Source organism: Stegodyphus dumicola, chromosome 11 (genome assembly GCF_044657685.1).
Source record: "Stegodyphus dumicola isolate Sdum_Otavi_A_Nest chromosome 11, ASM4465768v1".
Lineage (NCBI taxonomy): Eukaryota > Metazoa > Arthropoda > Arachnida > Araneae > Eresidae > Stegodyphus > Stegodyphus dumicola.
This window is the reverse complement of record NC_140778.1, coordinates 76299072-76306928: the sequence shown is the minus strand read 5'-3', so window position 1 is coordinate 76306928 and position 7857 is coordinate 76299072. Positions and strand designations below refer to the sequence as shown.

Below are 7857 nucleotides of genomic sequence, written 5' to 3'. Positions count from 1 at the left end.
ATTATGAAAGTTTGTAATTGCATGCTTTAAATACCTTTTAAATATCTGAAAAGATTGTTTTGTTTTAAATCAAATATTAACTAATATGTCTATACCATATCTATAAAAAGTAGGTTATGGAATGAGTTTTGTCAGTGCCACCTGATACAAGTTCTTTAAAATCAACTTTTCACAAAATAGCTGTAAATCGACTTATTAATTTATTTTTAAAGCATCAAGCATAAGTGTAAAAGTAAAGAATTTTGTGAAAAATTCTCTCAAGGGCACAGTCAGGAAATGAGTTTGGTAGATAGCCAGTGTTGCACTCTACTCAACCTCTGATGTCTTTCTAAGGCAAAACAGATCACTGTATGCTTGGGGAGAAGAGTAGCGGAAAAAGATTTTTAAAAAAATGAATGTAAATGTCTTATTCTTTTAATGTACTATCACGTAATCCTTATTTAATAATTAAAATTTGTATTTTCATTTTCTGAAGTATATTCTATTTTTATGTTTTGTTCAGGAACTTAATGAGAAATTCTGTTAGTTTGGGAATCTTTCTAAAACACGAAAGGATACAAAAACCACCACCATCCAACCAATAAGTAACTTTTACATTTTAATCTAATAAAAAATGCCAAATTGCACCAAGATGGTTTTGTTAATATGGAAGTACCAAAATTTGTTTTAATATTTTGTCTTTTGAATTTCATAAGTAATCAGGGGTAATGATTAGACATTATTCACTGTAAAAAAATATGGGTTGATCTTTACAATATGGTAACTGGTAGTTTGGCGACATTTTGGAGGCGATAAAGGTTACTACCTGGCACATTGGTAATAATGTGAGCAGTACTCAGTTCCGATTACGCATTATTTTGTGGGTCGCCGCTTTTTCGGATGGCCCAAACTGTCCTTTTACTATCGATAGGCAGCTTTTTGCCACTGATAATGAAATGGCCGTTGTTTATCGATTATGAAGGTTTTAATGTTTGGATTCGTGTATAAACTTTGTCAGAAGGAAAATTAATATCGCGAAACCTTGCAATTTAAAGGAATACTTTGCAGACACGAAGTAGAAACTGTTAAAAAAATTTCCTTATTATTATAGAAAATCATAACCATTCGATGATAAGAGTATGTTATATATCATACGAGTTATGAAAGTAAATGTAAAGATAATGTATGTATGTATGTGAAGTAAATAAAATCCTCTAGAACGCAAACACTTTATTTGGTTATCTAGTTGAAAGTTTGGCCATTTTGTTCTTAAGTATTTATCAACATAAATTTTTATTAATTTTATTGCCTAAGATCTGGTTGATGTTTCCAGATCTGGTCCAAGTTAAAAAAAGAAAAAAATTTTTATAGACGTTCATATTCATTAATTTTGTTGCATAACGTGTAACAGAACTCTGTTTGATTTTTATTTAATTTCATTGACAGCTATTGCATGCTTTTTTTTTTTTTTTTTAAATAGCTGATGCTTTACAAAACCTTCCATACTATATTAAACATTAAACAGGGTATACTATGATAGATTTGAAAATTTTTATTGTTTCTTCAGAAACTCAATGACTACTGTATTTTTCATCCTGTCTTATTGTATAAATGTAGTCTGTTGATTTGAAATATAATAATTTAACAGTCAGTGTGTAAAGAAAATCCATTCTTTAGTTTTATAATGAGCAACGTTTTTCAAAATAATCTTATAATTAAAACAGGTTTTCTGAAGTGTATTTATTTCTTTAGTGATGTATAAGTCAATGCTACTTAGCTTGTATAATATTACATTACTGTCTATTTTGACTGGTACCAGTAGGCTAGCAGATAAGATAGCTGAACATTGGATGTTTGATCCAGGTACAAATACTGGTGAATGGGATAGCTGATTTTCCTGTTTTTCCTTATGTATTATGTGAATACAAGTCAATTTCTCATAGAAATACCTTCTCAAAGGCATCCTTTACCTAAGGTACATAGCTCTTACTGTAGTTACCTTGTTTTGTGTAACTTAGCATAGCCGTCAAAACCTTAATAATTTTAATACAAAATAACAAAAAAAAATTTTTGCTATCATATTACCATAACAAATTTCACAGGATGCACCAAACTGTGTCAACCGTGTGTATGTGCATATAACAATTCTTCAGTTTTTAATAAGCAGCATCACCATTTTTGTATGTTTTTTTTTTTTTTTTTTTTTGTGTGTGTGTGTGTGTATTTATCCAAGTTACAATGATTTTTATAACTCATTTTTATTTTTATAACAAATCATTTATAAACAAATCATACTTTTTTAAATGTGAAATTAATTTTAAAATATGCACTTGTGGAATTTGTCTGCAATGGATGAAATAGTGGTGTGAATAAAATTCTGAAAAATAAAGCTGTATCAAATTATAAAGTTACAGAAGAATGGAATTTGCTATGTTAGTTGAATTTAAATTAACCGAATCTTTCTCCCTTCGCTGTTGCTATACCACCAAAAGAAAGCCAATTATGAACAGCGTCCTGCAAACAAAAACTTGCTTGTAACAAGGTTTATTGATTGATTGGTACAGACTTTAATGGCATATTTGTTACCAAATGAATCTAAAGCAAACCAGTATGAAAGGTAGTTTTACAGGTTAACTTGTTTTCAAATTAGCAACTCTGTAAAAGGGATCATCCAGCTGTACTGACACTACATGTTCTTTCTCATAGCTTGTTATTTGGTTTGTAACAAGCAGTTAAGATAAAAACACTTGTAACACTGCTTAATTTTTATGTATGGTAGCCCAGTTACATGACTATAACATTTTTCCACTACTTTTTTTACACTGTAATCTTGGTTTAGAAAGTTATTTACCAAGATTTTGGGATGTTGTATAGGAATATCATATGGAACAACTACAGCCAAATGTATTGTTTCAGAAGAGACTATATACTCTTACTGAATCTTTTCCTGCACTTATTGTTTGATTTGATATTTCCTGTATAGTGGAATGACCATCATGACAACATAGCGTCCTGTAGCTCTTTCTATATAATTCCATTCAGACATTCACACTTTTATTTTTGTAAGTTAATGCAAAAGACAATACATATTTACATCTATTTCTGATACTTCCAATTTTAAGGAATAATCATGGAGTCTATACTGTTACATAGAAGATGCTAAAGAAATACTTAACAGGGAGTTTAACATTATTCATGCAACAAAGGAGCTGAAGTTTATTGCATTTTTAACAATATGTTAAAACTCATACAAGCATTTATTTCTTTTATTATAGATGTAAATCAATGACCAGTTCCTAAAGTATTGAAAGATAAAAGTCAAGGAAAAAATTCTTAGTTCATAGTGCCAAAGTATTTAGTTAATATTGATAAAATTCAATTAAAAAAAGATTACTCATGTTATTATGTAGAATTGATGCTAAAATTCTATATTAGAAACAAGTATCGATTAATTGTGTTAGGTAGAATTAATAAACAGTCGGGCGGAAATTTATTAAATGCATAAAACATAACAAAAGCCAGGGCTGTATTTATTCCTCCATTTAAAAAATTGTGGCTTTTCTATCCAACTGTCTTCAAATCTGTAAATTCAGAAAAAACTCTAAAATTGTAATTTTTTAGAGAGAAGCATTTCCATCCTCAAAAAAATAAATGTTAAAAAAGAATTGAAATAAAAAATTTGTGCATTTTATGCAGAAAGTGAAAAGAAAATCATTATTTCATTATAATGTTAATCAAAAAAATCAAATCTGCTTAATATTTTTTGTAACAGAAACTTAAAGAAATATTTTTATTCTATTGCATGTCCTCCAGTGATATTAAAAATAGTTTTAAATTTTGATTTTAACTTGAAGATGCCCCAGAGGAGTTGCACGATATCTAAAATTTCTCTGAAACTTAGTTTGAAAACCTTCAAACTGCTTGAAAACTTCAAATTATGTGAAAAAAGAAATGTAGATGTAAACAGCAGTGATTAAAAAGTTTTAATGACCAAAATATTTTCATTCCATCAGATTATTTGTTTATTTTGAAGAAGACATTGTAGAGACATTAGGATTTTTTTGGAAGCTGAGAGACGTGAAAAACGAGCAATGCCCTCTCCGCGACTAGAACCATGGACCTCCCGAATATGTGCCGAGGCATGCTACGTAGGCAGGAGAAATACCTTATAAAACAATCCGATAATGAGATAACAAGTAGAAGATAAGAATTTTTTTCTTCTGGAAAATTAAAAAAAAAAAATTTCATATTGCATATATACAAGCCTATACCATAAATTATAAGTATATAAAATTCTTGGATTATCTAATGGGGGGGAAGTAATAAATGTAAATATTAATATATAAGAAGTAATAAATGTAAATATTTCAATAAATGAATAGATAAAAAATAGCCTTAAACAACCTAATGTTTAAATTACTTGGAGAAATTAATGCCAACAAAAACATTATTATTGAAACAAATGTAGATAATAAACACAAATTGCCTAATGTATTTAATTTGAATATCTGAATCACAGAATTTTCAAATAGAAAGGTTTCACTGAATAATGACCGGGTAAAAGATAAGTTATTATGATGGAATTAGCCTTTGGGTATCGGAAATGGACATGTAGTTGAAGAATGAAAGCTTGCTTTAAATTACAGAGATTTCTAATATATTAATTTAATATATTTTTAAAAATATTTTAATAATATAATACTTTTCTAAAACATTTATTTTATTATCCAAAATTATTTTCTAATTAACAGAAAGGTACGATGTAAGTTTCAGTGATTAATTATCAGAAAGGCTTCTTCTGAATGGTTTAATAATAATAATACAAGGAAATAAGCTTATTTTACACATGCCTTATGGCATAAGAAAAGGAACTTTTGAAATATATTAAAAACTAAAAAGATTTACATATACCATAGAAATGATTTTTAACTCTACACAAAATTACTGGTTATCGTTTCGAAAACAAAATTCAATACTTGCCCATAGTAAGACCAACTTGTGAAAGATTTTTTGCCAAACTGCAAATCATTGCATAAGGAAGAAAATTTCCAAAAGCCATTTTGAAATTTTTAATAATATGACTAATAATCATAAGATACTACTTTTTGATCCATAACATGGGATGTTTGAACTAACTAAGAAAAAACTTTAAATTGCATCAGTATTATAACGAGCTAATAAATTTTAAATCACAAAATACAGTGAACCATATGTAAGACAGCCAGACACAGCTGCTATAAAAATATTTCTACGGAAGTGGTTGTCTTAGGGAGGGGATAATTGATGCCAGTGTTGTTAAATTACCACTTTTGTCGTTCTGGTACAGTTTTCTGTCTACATATTTTGAATCTGAAATAATGCATTCAGCACAGCATGCACACTGGGTGTAAGGAAAGAGAAGCAACAGAAAGAAACTGGAGAGTATGGTTAAATGATAAAAACCAAATCCTTAATACCACTATTGACAGAAAGAGACTAAAATGCAAATAAGAAGCAAATTTACTTAAAAGCTAACAATGAAGAAGGATTAAAATTAGAATCAATGGTTAAAACCATGGGATTTTTATTGATATAAAACATCAAATGCCAAATGAAGTGGTGTCTCCCCCCCCCCAGTATAATTTTTCGATGTGAAGAAATGGAAAACATGATTTTTTTTTAACTAGCAATCGTAGGCAATGCAGAATTTATTAATTTTTCTTTGAACATAATTTTGTGTTGTTCAGTACAAAATTTAGGTCACGCATCTCTGCTGTTTGGGGGAAACTTAAAAAAGAACTCTGTGAACATAATTTAAAAAAAAAGAAAAAATACGGATCACTAAAATAAATAAAAATTCAGATTCTTTTCTTGTGTTCTAACATATGTAATTATTACTTCAGTAGATTCTAATATTTATTTTATAATCATGCATTATTACTACTTAGGCAACAATTTTCACTATTTTTTACTGTGGGTTTTCATCCGCAGAGAACCCGTTGGCGCCGTTCCATTTTTACTCGCCAAGCTCGCGTTTCATCGACGATGAGGCGAACCGTAAACGTGATTTTTAGTGCATGTAAATTCTAGTTAGCAGACTAAACAATATATTAAGCATATGGTAGTAAAAATTCACAGATAATAGGCATGTAGATGTAAAACTAACAGGTTAAACGTGATATACGGAAATAAATTGGTGTTAAATTTAAACAGAAATTAATTATTAAATTATTAACTTTTGTTATGAATTATGCTGATTATGATACTTCTCATTTTAACCTATGCCATTTGACATAAAATCAACCTGCTACTTACTAAAACCTAAACCGCTAGCCTGACCAAGTATGTGACATTATGAGACATAAAAAAAAGTTACATAAAGTTAGTAAAATGTAAATGTCACTTCTTTCAAATATGCCCAACTATTATAAGAGTAAAATATTTAATGCTACTTGATCAATTACTTCTAGTTTATTTCATTTTCAAATTTATTAATAATCATGTTAATTCATGTTTAGTAATAATACATACTACTTATGGATCTATTTTATTTTTAGGATGGTATTACAAATGTGAAATGCAGGCATCGCTAATATTTTTAATTGAATTTATTCAGTTCGCATTTACTCATAGGTCCTGAATTTTTTTTCATTAATGGTCCTTAATTTCTGTGTGCAGAAATGTGTCTTCCTCTGAAAGGTTATTGTAAGAAAAGCATTAACAATATATTGTTACAATTTTACGCCATAAAAAAATTGATTTATTATCATAATTTTAGTTGACAATAAACAATAATAAAAATAAAAGCATTACTTAATTATTTAAAATGCACATTTTTGCAGAGTACGAAAATGAATTATTTGAGCGTTTCGAAACCTCATGGTTCTGCGTGCGTACAGCTGTTAATAATTAAGAACACAACGTGAACAGCCGTGTTACAAATTAGCATTCACCCCTCGCGCTTTATTTTCTTCCTTTCATCCCGAACCGAGAACCGGGATCTACGAAAATATTTCTATCTATTCGTTGTTAAAAAATTAAGAAAAAAAGTAATAAATAAAAGAATAATAATAGAAATCTGCAAATGGGAAGAACCACAGTGATAACGGAACAAAATGGACGCAAGATGAATGGTTGCAACAAGCGGATAGGTTGAATCCGCTGGGTTACCAGATTTTAACTATTATCGCCAAATTTGGCAATGTTTACATTCACCGGGTTCTCTCCGGAAGTGCTTCCTTTACTGTGATTACATGCACAATTGCTGTTTTTTATTAACAAGAGAATTGAACAAAGCATATCAATACTTTTGTATAAGTAATATGAGTAAGTTAAGTACAAATATGAGTAAGTTTCTGTTTATTAAGACTTTTAAAGTTCTCAAGATGAATTAATTCGAATAATGGAAATAATTGACTGTAGCATAGAGATTTATTCATATTACGTCCACTCTCGTATACAGCAAGAAACAAAAAATTAAATATGAAGAGCGGTCCTTATCAATTCCGCAAGATTTTCCATATACAATCTTACCACAATTCCACATAAAACGTAAACAAAGTAGGCTGTGTCTACCCGTACGACGTCGGACGTTTAGCTGAAACATGGTAAAAATGCTAAACGTACGACTAGTTGCGCAGAGACACTTTCGTGATTTCTGCGCATTCCGACCAGTCGTAAAGAGATGTTTGTTTACATTTGTGTTGATTATCGGAAGGGTGAATAGTGTAGTGCTAGAATATCAAGAAAAAGTTATTTTTTATTTCGTTTGATGACTAATTACTATCATTCTTGATAGATATCTAAAACATTATATAAAATAAAGAACTTTGAATATATCTGAATATTATTCTTGTTTTAAATTGCTAATGTTTGATCATTTTATACTGATGCGGAGTT

The 7857-nt window shown here is 29.1% G+C and overlaps 1 long non-coding RNA gene across 1 annotated transcript; it reads right to left on the bottom strand.

Annotated features, from left to right (window-relative positions):
* Positions 1 to 338: 338 nt before the first annotated feature.
* Positions 339 to 7576, bottom strand: LOC146994124 (uncharacterized). The gene is made up of 2 exons (XR_015044016.1): positions 7492 to 7576; positions 339 to 4199 (listed from the first exon to the last, which is right to left on the bottom strand). It is a non-coding gene; the product is annotated as an uncharacterized LOC146994124 (long non-coding RNA).
* Between the last annotated feature and the right edge of the window lie 281 nt (positions 7577 to 7857).